Source organism: Hyperoodon ampullatus (assembly GCF_949752795.1).
Source record: "Hyperoodon ampullatus genome assembly, chromosome: 8".
NCBI lineage: Eukaryota > Metazoa > Chordata > Mammalia > Artiodactyla > Ziphiidae > Hyperoodon > Hyperoodon ampullatus.
The window spans coordinates 11647567-11662995 of NC_136921.1; the positions used below are offsets into that span (position 1 = coordinate 11647567).

Genomic DNA, 15429 nt, shown 5'->3' on the forward strand with positions numbered 1-15429 from the left:
TATTGTTCTGTTTCTCTGGAGAATCCTGATTGATACAATAATCATCTTATATACTTGGATAGCATTAGTTAATTTATCCAAAAAAGGTTAATGAGCATCTACTTAGGAATATAGCAGACACCAAGATGGATAAAGTCCCTTCTGTTAAAAAACAAGGATTTACTGTATAGCACAGGGAACTATATTCAACATCTTATAATAACCTATAATAGGAAAGAATCTGAAAAAGAATATACATATACGTATATAAACTGAGTCATTAGCTGTACACCTGAAATTAACACATATTATAAATCAACTATACTTCAACTTAAAAAAATCCCTTCCATTATGGCACTTCTATTTTAGAAGGAATAAACAGATAAAAACGATTAAGCATATTAATACGTAACAGGTGGTGACAAAGCAAGGCAAGGAAACAGAGGATGACATCAGAAGGGCCATATTGAACAGGGTTGTCTGAGAAGTTGTCTCTGATAAGGGGCATTTGAGCACAGTCTGTACCAAGTGATGGGGAACGACCTGCAGGTACCTGGAGGAAGGATAGTCCAACAAGTGGAAATGAAGACACAAAGGCCCGTAGGGAGTTGCATGTGACTGGGCTGGGCATTGTCACTGCACGCAGTCCCGTAGGTGTTTGATCCTGTGGAAAGTCCCTGCCCAGCAGTCATTTTATCTACTGGTCTGTGATTCCTTCTGGAAAAGATGAAGGATTAGGACCAGATCATTGATGCCTGTCCAAAATACCCACAGTCACCCTGCACTCTACAACCCCGTCCCAGTGGTTTCCAGTTGACAAATAAAGGCTCTGAGGAACATTCCAGTAAAGGAACCTGTATAACTTTATTTAACCCAATGTTTCCGAACTTACTTAGTCTCAAAACCCTATTTCCATTATTAATTGAACTTGGGTTCATTGAAAGCACTTTTAGAAATGCGAGCCTCCAAGAGCTAACTCATCTTTCAATTCTAAAATTGTCTGAATTTGATATCATATGATATCACTTATATGTGAAATCTAAAAAAAAGGTACAGATGAACTTATTTACAAAACAGAAATAGAGTCACAGATGTAGAAAACAAACTTATGGTTACCAAGGGGGAAAGGTCCCAGGGAGGGACCTAAGCTGGGAGATTGGGATTGACATATATGCACTACTATATATAAGATAGATAACTAATAAGGGCCTGCCTGCTGTATAGCACAGGGAACTCTACTCAGTACTCTGCATGGGAATAGAATCCAAAAAAGAGTGGATATATGTATATGTATAACTGATTCACTTTGCCGTACAGCAGAAACACAACATTGTAAGTCAATTCTATTCCAATAAAAATTAATTTTAAAAAAATTCTTTAAAAGTTAAAAAAAATAAATAAAATTGTCTGAATAATGGGACATAAAATCACACACACTCCCCCCAGAGCCCCAGCTCTCCAGATAACAGGATCTATGACTTTACAAAGAAGGGACTGGAGAGAGTGCAGCTTTTAAAGTTATTTTTAGCAGCAGAACCTTTCTTACATATATATTCCAATGTGAAACATCAATCAACAAAACAGTTAAGTCAAAGATGCCTGGGCTGAAGCAGTAGTTTAGACTAGTTGGAAATCACTAGGCTCGATTTAGTGTGTGTGCTGTGGTCACACCGCCCTCTAGTGTCTAATCTTCAAAGAAAATAAAGCTAAAATTACTACAGAAATCTCTTTCAAACTTTCAAACTAAGAGTTGACCAAGACGACTGTCTGCTAAGCAGTGACTCTCAAAGTGAGGTCCCCAAGCAGCAACATCAGCATCACCTTGGAACTTTTTAGAAATGAAAATATTCAGTATGAACCCACATCTCCCTCCCCAAGACCCACTGTGTCAGTTAATGGGAGAGGGACCCAAAAATCAGTATTTAAACACGCTTCCCAGATAAGGAGCAAAATCACAACTCAGCCTATCACTCACAGGTGGATAGCAAGTTTTTATACCATGTTGCCTTTTTTTTTTTTTTTTTTTTTTTTTTTTTGCGGTACGCGGGCCTCACTGTTGTGGCCCCTCCCGTTGCGGAGCACAGGCTCCAGACGCGCAGGCTGAGCGGCCATGGCTCACGGGCCCAGCCGCTCCGCGGCATGTGGGATCTTCCCAGACCGGGGCACGAACCCGTGTCCCCTGCACTGGCAGGCGGACTCTCAACCACTGCACCACCAGAGAAGCCCATACCATGTTGTCTTTAATTAAGAAAAAATGAACTTGGGAACAGCCTGTTGAAAACCCAAACCCTCATAAACAGAAGAGTTTCCATACTTAGCATTTGTTCAGCAGTTTTCACTTTATGCCATAGGAGTTACATCTATTCCAACAAATCACTGGACCCAATTTTTTTGTAGCACTGCCATGAATGACAAAAGAACATTCTAGAATGGACCTGATCGACTTTACTTTGAAAGAAAATTTCTGTGGTGATAACACCCATTGTAAAAAACAGGGTTTGCATTGTGAAGTAGTGGTGAAAACCCTATAAAGCTGATCTATGATAAGACGAATAAAGGATGGTATTTCCAGCATAAGTTTTTTTTTCTGGCCAGCCATCATGAATTTATGTTCTGTTCATGACCAGGGAAACCAGATAAAGCTGCATGAATGGATTAAAGCAATTTCACTACAACGACAAGAAAAAAAGTCTTTCTCCCTTCTTCCTTCCCCCAGAGGCTGTCTGAATACTTAGGATGGATGAGGGCTCCGTTGGCTGAAAGCATGAATTCACTAATGCTCTGGGAGCACCAGCCTCCCATACAAGAGGCACCTTCATTGCCACCATAGCACACTTGCTTCCAAGACTTGATTATCTGACAAAGACAACAGAGCCAGTAAAAAGCAGAGCAATGGTTATACACATTAGTCTCACAAGCAGAAAATCAGTATAAGATAACTTTACAAGTAATGACTAATTTATAAGTAAATTTATAATTTTTTATATGGAAATTATGGTTTGCTTAAAAAGGCAGGTCACCTAAAAGGGCGAGACAGTATCATTTCTGCAATTCATATAACATTAAATTTTAAAAACTAACATTTCAGTCTTTTATGAGAATTCTTAAGTTTTCAAACAACCACCATATGGGGTGTAAATGATGTTTATTACTTAGCTAAAGATATTTATCCATAGCTGTAAAAACAAACTGGGAAATTTTACTCCACATATAAATAAAGACTCATTTGTCCTATTTATATTTAACAATAATGAAAGTATGTATACATGGAAATCCAGGATAGAGTATATTTAGTGAAAATTTTTAATATGAAATACATCTTCCATTTTGTCCAAATTATCAAAAATTCAAGAAGCCAAACTATACCTTCCACAATGCTTGGAAATCTCCAAGCAAAATACCCAAGTTCATTGCTTACAAGTTCTATTATACTTTCAACAATAGAACAGAATTCAACATGTTCTCTGCCATTTTATAACAAAGATCACCTTTCCTCCAGGGTCCAATAACATGATCCTCCTTTCCATCTAAGACCTCTACAGAAGCACCTTTACCATCCATATTTCTAACAATATTCTGTTCATGATGATATATGTATTCTCTAAGACAGTAGACCCTTTCTCTATAGTCCCTCTCTCTTCTTCCAAGGCCTCATCAAGAAATGTCTTTAATGTCCATATTTCTACCAACAATCTCTTTAAGGTATTCTAAGTTTCTTCTATCACGTACCTCAAAATTTTCTAGCCTCTACCCATTACCCAGTTCCAAAGCCACTTCCACATTTTTAGATGTTTGTCACAGCAGCATCCCACTTCCCAGTACCAAAACTGGTATCAACAATTCATCAATCCTTGTGATTTCCTGGGTGCGAAGGAAACATGCTATTGAAATGAGCCCCTACAGCTAGCTCATAGCATGGACATAGTGAGATGAGTTAAGTGAGCATTGACAGTGAACTAGGAGAAAATCTGTCTAATCGCCATTAAAAAATGATGAGGTTCCATTGTCAGTGTGTATTAACCAACACTACTGGTTAAAAAGGGCAAGGCAGGGTCCAGATGGAGAATGCTGTTATGGAATGCTGATATAAGTAATCTGGGTAAAAAGTATTTTTAGCACTGAGTCATGATGAGCTGGAATATAGAGATCATTTCCTTTCAATTCTTTAAAAAGTACATACAGTAAATGTTCATTAATTTAGACTAAAAGGAGAAGAATCTAAATGAACTAGTAAAACATCTGAATGGAGAAGTATGTGTGTGGACAACATGTATTTTGAGCAAACCTAACTAAACTGACCAAGTGTTCTTGTAGTGAAAAACCATAAAGATTTGATTAAAGGGCAGATAAGTATGACTTATGATTTTTTATGTAAGTTAGTATTTATAAGGGGTTTTCAGACAAGGTAATTCCTTCCAGAAATAGTTTTCCTTGCAACCTTATTTAAACTGTAAATTTACTTTTTCAGTCTCTCCTTATTGTCTTAAAATAACCTTGACATTAATTATACATTTTGTACTAATGATCCACAATCCAAATTAGCTGGCTCTGATATTATGAGCTTTTACTTTATTAGCAATTCTTTGGCCCTTGTGATTTCCTGGGTCACTGAGACTAGATCAGATTCTCAAAGAAAGGCAAGGGAAAGACCTTGGTACTTGTTGTGTTAGGCGCTGCTCTGAGCCCTCTCCTACTGACCTCATTTACTCCTACAAATGGTAAAGTAGATCATTTTTATCTTCTTTTAATCAGTGGGACTCAGAAAGACTAAGGGATTTGAGTGAGTTCAGCCAACTATGATTAAGTACAACAGAAAAAAAGAATATATGTGGTCTGATGGCCCACATCACATAATAGCTGGGATATTTATTTAATTCCCACCCACTCATGGAGTGAGCCAGCTACGCAAACAGCCAGGACCTCCAGGTTCCCAGACGCCAGAGCTGAAATGACGCCAGGATAGATCAGTGTCCTGAACCAGAAGCCCCCGCTTTCAGTGCACCCAACTTTGCATTTTAACATAATTAGGAGCATATCAAGGCATTTGTTTGGTAACATTTTAACTGATTACCAGTAACCTTTGAAGCAACAGGTTAAAAATTAACTAAAAATTATCACCTGCTTGAAATATTAAAAATTGTACCACTAAGACAATCTGTGATTGTAAATTCAGTATCTGGCCTTTTTTAAAGTTACAACTCCACCCCTAATTTTTAAAATTAAAAAAAAAATAATGCCTTAGAATTAGAAAAAGAGCTCTAAGAAAGGTGTGTTTCATCTTTCAGGTTGAGTTTTTCTGCTCCCTTCAATCTATTTTTTTTTTTTTTTTTTTTTTTGCGGTATGCAGGCCTCTCACTGTTGTGGCCTCTCCCATTGTGGAGCACAGGCTGCGGACACGCAGGCTCAGCAGCCATGGCTCACGGGCCCAGCCGCTCCACAGCATGTGGGATCTTCCCGGACCGGGGCACGAACCTGTGTCCCCTGCATCAGCAGGCGGACTCTCAACCACTGTGCCACCAGGAAAGCCCGCTCCCTTCAATCTTAGCAGAGACAACAGATCAAGGACTACTGTACTCCTCATGTTTTCAAAGTTCTTCCTAAGAAGCCATTAGGTTTCCGCAGACCATAGGAAAGTCATTCAATTCAGAGGGGCTGTGTAGGCAGAACATGGATAGGTAAAATAAAAACACACCGTCTTTTTGCAATAAATAAAGATAACAGCAGGGGGCAAACTTGGAGCCTGTCCTAACTGGAGTACTGTAGTGGAAATCTCACATTCGAGAGGATTTGCTGTACTATTTCTCCATGCAATCACTTATTATAGGAGTCTTTTCATGGTGGTGGTAATGGATTCCATAATCTAGTCAAACCAATCCACACATTTTGAGCCCAGTATTCTGCTTTTAGCAACTGGCTGCTGACATTAGGGGTAGAATCGGAAGTTATTTTCAACATAAAAACCTGAGACATGGTTTCTTTGGAACCAAAGTCCCTGGTCTCAAAAATGACGCTAGTTCATCCCTGCCAACAACCGAGGCATAGATTCAGGAGGGGGATTTGAGATTTCCTCGATACAACCTCTATTAGAAACTATCTGATTCCACTCTGCATTTTATTAGTAGTACCCCAAGAATTACTACTCTCTCAAAAACACTTTCAAAAACTTCAATGGGTCTGACAGTGAGAAATTATGAATTTTTATAAAGTATGCAATTATTTAGTATGTTGTTCTTTAGGGGATTACTTTCTGATGAATAGAAAACTCCCCTGGCTGTTCCCCTTAACTGCCAGCAGGACTGATCTGTGTAAAAACCATCTCAATTGCTAAACTCACTCACTTAAAACCTAATTGTCCCAGGTTCTAGAACCTACCCACAGATTAAGCATGTCATACTCCAACAAAAACCAGCACAATGGTGCCAAATGCCACCACTCTCTAGTATTTTCCCTATCCATTGCCACAGAAGTTGGATGTGGATTCTCCAGGTAGAGGCAGGAATCTAGTCCATGTTATGTACCTGCAACAATGACAGGCATTATGCCAGGAAATCTCCCCACAGCTACACTCATGTGATGGACATTACAATACACCTGTGCAGGTGAAGAATACTGAGGTCCCAACACACTAAGAAACTTGTCCAGAGTCACACGACTTGAGAGGGCAGATTAGGGATTTGAATTTGCTCAACCACAAAGCCGATGTCTTCCCACCAGGAAATCCTCTTTTCCTTATTCCAAAACTGCTCTAAGAGTAACCTACATATTTTTGAAAATCAAATGGTGTGTAGTTCCCACTCCAGAGAACAACTTTAAATAACTGAACACTTGGAAAACTTCTTGTTCTTATTATTTCGAATTTTTCTGGTCAGTTAGAAACTCCTTTTGGTCCAATGGCTGTACTTAAAACAACTTTCCAGGAGACCTTCAGTGTGTCAGATCCTGTGCTAGACTCTGGGTGACAAAGATGAATCCCTGCTCCCGAGGAGCTCCCAGGCCAAGGAGCAGAACTGCACAGCCACACATCAGTGCCTTTCAAGCTATCAATATTACAGACTGTAGAGCTCGTGCTTATGAACTGGCATTGTTCTATCAGGTACTGAATCATGTAATCCTCACCATATAAGGGAGTTATTATCGTCCTCATTTTACACATGAGAAAGCTGTGCAAAGTGGTCCAGGAACTTGCCTAAGATCATATGGCTGTATGTAGCAGAGAAGGATTTGGACCTAATTGACTCTAGAGCCCTGTCTTTGACTGCTGTGCCATAATGTCTTGCCCAGGGCTGTAACTGAGATGAGACACAGAGTAAGGAGGGAGAGAAGAAGGAGAGAGTCAGGAGGCTTCAGAGAGGAAAACCCAGTCAATGACCAAGTGAGTGAGATTTCGCCTGGAGTTGTGTATTGCCTTTCTAAAGGATACCCAAGGTCTTTCCTTTTTGTCAGCCAACCTTAAGGCTTATCATCCAGAACATAACTTCTCACTTTTCAGTATTAGCAACATCAATGGAAAAAAATAGGAACAGGGCACAGGCTAAATATCAACTCCTAAAATTACTTCTAAGTGTTGTGTTTTCATTTTACCCATGACATGATATTATCTAGATGGCATGAGAATTCTTCTTCTGAAAATAGGTATTAAAAACAAATCAAATCACCTCGATGGATGACAGTTGAAATTAATTAAGCCTTTTTACACGAAATCAATGTTCACTTTGAGTTTGATACAGTCGGCCCTCAGCATCTGCGGGTTCCACATCCCTGAATTCAACTAACCTCAGATCCTTACCGAGGGTTGACTGAACTGTGCCATTTTATATAAGGGACTTGAGCACCTGTATCTGCATCCCACCCTGCCCCCCACCCCAAACCAATGCCCCAGGGATACCGAGGGATGACTGTACTTAGACAAAACAAGGGGTCTAACTGCTTTATAAATCCTTACTTCCCAAAGGCCATTTTATTCACCACTTCTAAATACTCAGTAAAATGAATTTCCAGTAAAGGAGGGTGTGGCTGACTTACTCAGGCAAATCTTGAGAGTACTTTTCTATCAGCAACCCCATCATTCCATCTGAGATGATATTTAATCCCTTACTACAGTTTCTTCCAATAATCATTAGTTTTCTCTTTAGACCAAGAAATCCAAAAGAAAAGACTCAAGTTTTGTGTTTTGACCTGTGATACATTCTCACTGTCACAATGGAGCATGGGGAAGAGAATGCAAGTTTTATGAAAAGAAGTCAATTGGATTGATGACCACTCTTCTTACCTGCTTTTCTCTTCTTTCTGCAGTGGTTTAACCATCCTTGAATTGGTGCCCAACTTCACCAAGCCATTCCTGAGTTTTTCCCCCAATCATTCTCTGCTTATTTGGATTTTTCTCAATGATGACACTATCAGAGCCATTTGTCATATTTTACTTAACAGGACCAGAAGAAAATATAAGCCTCAGTGTGGTAAGTTAGCTACCATGCTGATCTTAGATTTAAGTCTAGTTAGAACCAATGTCTAAAGCCTTGGGTAGGAGCAAAATATCAGCACTTCCTACATCTCAAATGTGAACAAATGGGCCTGAATGATTTTCATGTATTTGTCATGCAAGACTATAAACTCAAGCTACAACAAAAATAGGGTGGGTGCAAAATACCCTATTCAGTTATACAAAATATTATACAGTTATACAATAATATTTCAGTTATACAAAAATAATACTTGAGGACTTCATTGCTTATTATCATTAACCTAAAATAAAGTCGTTCTTAGTTATGAGCACAAGTCTTAGAAGGTAGTGTAAGATTTAGAGGGGAAAAAGTTACTGGAAAACCATGTGAAAAATCCTCTGAAGATTTTCCCCTCTTTATTTGTAAATATTAAGGCAGTTTTAACTGTTAGGTGATAGGATCTAATCTCAAGAAGCCCATTAGTCAGTGGATCTCAAAGTATCGTCCTCAGACCAGTGCATCAGCATCATGTGGCAAGTTGTTGGAAATATAAATTCTTAAGCCCCACCCAAGATCTGTTGAATCTGAATATCTGTTTTTAGCCATCCCCCCAGGTAAATCTGAGATATGTTAAAATTTGAGAACCACTGTTTTTTTTGTTGTTTTTGTTTTTGTTGTTTTTGCAGTGCACGGGCCTCTCACTGCTGTGGCCTCTCCCGTTGCAGAGCACAGGCTCCGGACACGCAGTCTCAGCGGCCATGGCTCACGGGCCCAGCCGCTCCGCGGCATGTGGGATCCTCCCGGACCGGGGCATGAACCCGCATCCCCTGTATCGGCAGGCGGACCCTCAACCACTGCGCCACCAGGGAAGCCTGAGAGCCACTGTTTTGAACCATTGAGCAATAAGAAGATCAGACAAGGAACTCAATCAGTTCACTTTTCTTTAGGGAAAAAAAAAAATCACTACCATCTGATTTACATCCTGGTGATTCAGCAAACGGGGCATGACAGTTTTATCTCCCTTTGCTTCCTTGCCCTGCCTGGCCACCATCCGCATCCCCCCACCCCACACCAAGGAAACCTCGCCCCCTAAACCAATCCACCATTTTTTCCTCACACCAAACACAAGTACATGTCAACCTTGAATGCCATTAACTGCAAACTGGTTTAGCTGGGAGATATCCCAGCTAAATTTAGATTCCAGACTTAGACTCCAGACTGTCATAAAAAGCAGATCTGGAATGCAGCATTTTCCCAGGTTGGTAATTACACCTAAAGGCCAGGAAGAGGAAGAATAATGTTCTACCAAACTTTAAGAACACTTAGATAAAAGTCTACCGGGGAGGGCTGCCCTGGCGGCGCAGTGGTTGAGAATCCACCTGCCAATGCAGGGGACACGGGTTTGAGCCCTGGTGTGGGGAGATCCCACATGTTGCAGAGCAACTAAGCCCCTGCGCCACACCTACTGAGCCCGAGTGCCACAACTACCAAAGCCCGTGCATCTAGAGGCTGTGCTCCACCACAGGAGAAGCCACCAAAATGAGAAGCCCGTGCACCCCAACTGGAGAAAGCCCACGCACAGCAACGAAAACCCAACACAGCCAAAAATAAATTAAAAAAAAAAAAAGTCTACCAGGAAACTCAAGAGGTGAGGACACAGGTTCTGTCAAAACAAAGGACATTCTCAGGCTCAGTAAATCAGTGGGTTTATTTCAGAGGTCTGAGAGACACTGAGATTTGAGAGGGTCTACCCCAACCTCCTCTACGTCATCTCCTGTCCACTATACATTACTCTTATGGAAATTGAAATAATCATGTGCTATTGATGGGGTCAGATAATTTGCTAACACAGCCAGTGTTCTGTGGGAAACTGTGACCCAAATTGACTTAAGCAAGAGACCTACTAAGCAATTTCTCATGGCTCTTCCATCGCAGCCCAGTAAAATAAGGCCAAGAATGTGGAAGAGCAAGATACACAAACATATTTGTTTCTTTGACTCTCAATCTTGAACTGACCATTTGTTTTATATTTGCGTGATCACCATGGTGGCATCTCGATGGTCTGTCCTTGCACACTGGTACAGATAGATCAAAGGCAAAGATGTTCAGGTTCTTCAGGACTGAAACATCCTTTTTACCCTTGTGGTTCTGACTTTGAAGAAGAGTAAACTATTAAGTGCTCACAGGCAACAGTACCTGAGCAGCCCTGAATTGCCCTGGAAATACCATGCAGTGTGAAAGATGAATGTATGCATCGTGGACTCTTTTCCCAGCCTCCATAGCTTATGCAGATCAAATTACATGTTAAAATGAAAGAAGCAGGGCTTCCCTGGTGGCACAGTGGTTGAGAGTCCGCCTGCCAATGCAGGGGACACGGGTTCGTGCCCTGGTCTGGGAAGATCCCACATGCCGCGGAGCGGCTGGGCCCGTGAGCCATGGCCGCTGAGCCTGCGCGTCCGGAGCCTGTGCTCCGCAACGGGAGAGGCCACAACAGTGAGAGGCCCATGTATGGCAAAAAAAAAAAAAAAAGTAAGAAGCACAACGAAGAGCAATAGCTGCTCTTTCTTTATACCTGGAGGAATAAATCTACATGTGATGAACATCTATCATCATTGCAGTTTGTTTCCTTGAATTTCAGTTGTCCTTTGCTTTTCATTACCCTGTCAGAAATGCATGTGAAGTATCAAAGTGGACCCACTTTGGCAGGGGCCAAGCAATGTGTCCTCAGATTGATACATTCCATCCGGATAATGCATATGTCAGAGAGCCATGGCACATTTCTCTTCCTGGGGTTTTGTCCTCACGCCCTGCCCGTTTATTCTTATAGATCACAAAAGATATCTTTCACTTTGAATTCTTACCTGGTGCTGTTCCTGGTGTTTTTCCTCACCGATCACACCCACTACAAGCCAGTCATCATCCTACAAAGGATTAGCTTCATCATTACCTGGCTGCTGCTCTTGTTTGGCCAAGGAGTGAAGACCATGCAGGTTGTAGAGTTCTTCTATGGGATGGTCACTGCCACCAAGGTGGCTTACTATGCCTACATTTACAGCATGGTCAGCCCAGAGCACTATCAGAAAGTGAGTGGCTACTGCAGGAGTGTCACACTGGTGGCCTACATGGTGGCCTCAGTGCTGGCCCAACTCTTGGTATCCCTGGCCAACCTATCATACTTTTACCTCAACGTCATATCCTTGGCCTCTGTCTCCATGACCTTCCTTTTCTCACTTTTCCTACCAATGCCTAAGAAGAGCATGTTTTTTCATGCAAAACCCAGCAAAGAAGCTCCTCCAAAGCCAGCAGGAGAGGATGCTGTCTTAGAGGAACCTCAAAAGGATCACAAACCAGTCTGCCAAGAACAAATCACTATTTCAGGGGACCTGGATGATGGCTAGTTGAGCAACCCAAAGCCAGAAATTGTAGCTTTGAGAGTTTCTGCAGTAGTTCTAGGACTTGAAGGAGTGCTACTCCTCAACACATTTTTTTTTTTTTTCGGTACGCGGGCCTCTCACTGTTGCGGCCTTTCCCGTTGCGGAGCACAGGCTCCGGACATGCAGGCTCAGCAGCCATGGCTCACGGGCCCAGCCGCTCTGCGGTATGTGGGATCTTCCCAGACTGGGGCACGAACCCGTGTCCCCTGCATCGGCAGGCGGACTCTCAACCACTGCTCCACCAGGGAAGCTCCTCAACACATATTTTTTACTGGTCCCTATGGTGGGCTTTTTCCACAGCAGGTTTTAACCAGGTTTTAAACTATGTTCAAATCCTGTGAGATTACAAGGCACTGTCCCAGAGCTCCACAATATATAATGGAGCAGTGGAAGCCCTTGCAAACTTTGGGGGTATATATAGTTTATCTTTAGGGGTACGTGTAGTTATATCTTATCATTGTGCAAGAAATGTATTCTTTCAAATTGTATTCTTGGATAATCTTGTTGTAATGATTTCAACATTGAATACCAACTACTTTGAAAAAGAAACGAGTTATTGTCACAAAATTTAACAAAAGTCTTTGATGAAGCTATACATGGAAGATAGAGTTTCACTCATCCCTAAAAACAGGGGCTGCAAATTGGTGTCCCACTGGTCAAACATGGTTTGGCCATGGCGAGTTAGGTGGTTCAAGGTCAAACTATCAAAACTCTTTCCTCTCTCTAACCTTTTAGTAACTCTAGTCTTTAAACTGTGATTTGCAAACCATTAATATGAGGTGGACAAATCATGGCCCACGGGCTACCATAGCTAATAGTTTTTACATTTTTAAAACATTGTAAGGGGGAAAAAGTATATATGACAAGGGTTTTAAAAAATAAATAACTGGGGCTTCCCTGGTGGCGCAGTGGTTGGGAGCCCGCCTGCCAATGCAGGGGACGCAGGTTTGTGCCCCAGTCCGGGAAGATCCCACGTGCCACGGAGCGGCTGGGCCCGTGAGCCATGGCCGCTGAGCCTGCGTGTCCGGAGCCTGTACTCCGCAACGGGAGAGGCCACAACAGTGAGCGGCCCGTGTACCGTAAAAATAAAAAATAAATAAGAAATAAAAATAAATAAATAAATAAATAACTAGATCCCGTCAAACAACCAAATAAAAACAAAGAAAGATATGTGGCCCACCAGCCTGAAATATTTACTCACTGGCCCTTTATAACATACAGATCTTGAAATCAACTTAGTGGATTTCTAACCAGAATAGAATAGAGTAGAATAGAGAGCGTATCAGCCTGTAAGGATAAATTCTGTTCTGTGAAAATTAGTTTACACACACATGTATATGTACTGGTCAACATACAGAAGATATTTCTTTCTCAGGCTTTAGTCAAAGAGGTTTGAAAGTTACTGCTCTAGGATCTGTCTTATCACTTCAAAGTTTTCCAGTTGAGACAACTTAAATATTTGTATCTTTCCTTAACTATACATGTGGGGATTTGCCAAAGTTTGTTGCCTTCTATTAAGACTATTTTCCATACCCATTTACCCCATTCCCTACCATATCCAATTATCTGCTAGAATAAAAGTGCATCCAGACTGGATTCTCACAACCCTCCATCCAATCTTCTCTCCACAACCAAGTTATTGTATTATCCCATATAATTTTCTCTCTGGCCTTTCATGCATATAATACTTTCATTCAATTGTCATTAGTAAGAACTGAGGACATAGTCACCCTTAACAAATAAACAGTAATACTTGATTTTGGTGAAAATGGCAGCAGAGGACAAAGAGCCTTCTGGAAAGGGAAAGGCCCTCCGAGAGGATATGGTGTACCTGAGCATTTATGGCTTTTCCTTGAGTTGGCTGGTATGTGTCTGTTTCATCCTTATTTACTACAGATTTCTGATATTGCATCTTGTCCAGTAGGAAGAAGGGAGGGAGACTGAGTGGCCTGGAGAAGCCTTGAGAAGGTCTCTAGGGGATGGAGGGTATCCAGCTTCTGCTACTGGGTCACCCTTCAACCCTTCCTGGACTTTCTGTTTTGGCAAAACTTCCCTCCCAGCTGAGAAGCTACAGTCTTTGGGGTTTTTTAGATGCATGTCCAAGCACTCTTCCTTTTTCCCAGAACATATTTTGTGAAATTTGAAACACTTTTCCAAAAGGAGGGAACTGCAGAGAGAGAGGGAAGATGGGCTGATGCAGAAGTTAGTACTCTACGGTCAGAAGGCAGAGCCCAGAGCCATCTTTGAAGTTAGCCCAACAATGCACACGGATCTTCCTGATGAAACAAAGCCTTCACATCAAATAAGACTTTGAAGATACTTACTTTTGAAGTTGGTGTGTTCCACACCCATGTATTTATTGAACATATCAGGGTCCATTGTTGAGCTCATATTCTTCTCATTTCCCTTTCTGGAAATTCTATTTTGAGTCCTAGAAAACTGTTCTAGGAATTGGTTCCCCTTCACTTATTTCCTCTGTAAGTACTTGCTCCTGGAGAGAAGCAGGAAAAATTCCTCTTCTCTCCAGGTAATGTGTAGAAAAGATAAAATTTTCATAAAATGTATTCTTGACAAGCCCTCTAAACACAAATAGTCTTTAGTCTCTTGGTAATAGTGAAGACCTTACTTAGTGTCAAATTTTTAGGCAAAACCAGGTGAGGTAGGATTGGGTTGCTGACCTAAGGCCTCACGCAAATTAAACTATGTCTTTAAGAAAGAAAGCTGAGGGTAGTAAGAAATCTGACAGTTGGCTACTTAGCTCCCAGCACATTGTGGGAACACACTGGAAGTTTGTCTATATTATGCACATTATAAAATGGCTTGTCCTGTGGCCACATATGCTCCCAAGCACTCCATTAGTTGGGTCAGGGCTTGGGTCAGGGTTTCTCATCCTCACACTATTGACTATTTTGGGCGGGGTAATTCTTTGTCATGGGGCCTGTCCTGTGCATTGTAAGGTGTTCAGCAGAATCTCCAGTCTCCAGCCCACTAGATCCCAGCAGCCAGCCGCTCCCCCAGTCATGACAACCAAAAATGTCTTCAAACATTGCCATCTGTCCCCTGGAGGCAAAAACACCCCTGGTGAGAACCACTGGGTTAGGGTTACGTTCGATTTGAGTTAGGATCAGAACTTTTACAATCTTTGTCACACTCTATTAAAACTACAAATTGGGCTTCCCTGATGGCACAGTGGTTGAGAGTCCACCTGCTGATGCAGGGGACACGGGTTCGTGCCCCGGTCCGGGAGGATCCCACATGCCACGGAGCGGCTGGGCCCGTGAACCATGGCTGCTGAGCCTGCGCGTTCGGAGCCTGTGCTCCACAATGGGAGAGGCCACAACAGTGAGAGGCCCGCGTACCGCCAAAAGAAAAAAAAAAACTACAAATTTATTGCCATATGATATCACTTATATGTGGAATCTAAAATATGACACAAATGAACTTATCTACAAAACAGAAACAAACTCGCAGACACAGAGAACAGACTTGTGGTTGCCAAGGGGGAGGAAAGGTGGAGGAGGGCTGGATTGGGGAGTTTGGGATTAGCAGATGCAAACTATTATATATAGAATGGG

General features: G+C 41.7%; 1 pseudogene across 1 annotated transcript; it reads left to right on the top strand.

The window, feature by feature from the left end:
• The first annotated feature begins 6943 nt into the window (after positions 1-6943).
• LOC307057452 (thiamine transporter 2-like) lies at positions 6944-11818 on the top strand (annotated as a pseudogene). The gene is made up of 3 exons: positions 6944-7072; positions 8298-8435; positions 11248-11818. The product of its transcript is annotated as a thiamine transporter 2-like (transcript).
• Positions 11819-15429: the final 3611 nt, after the last annotated feature.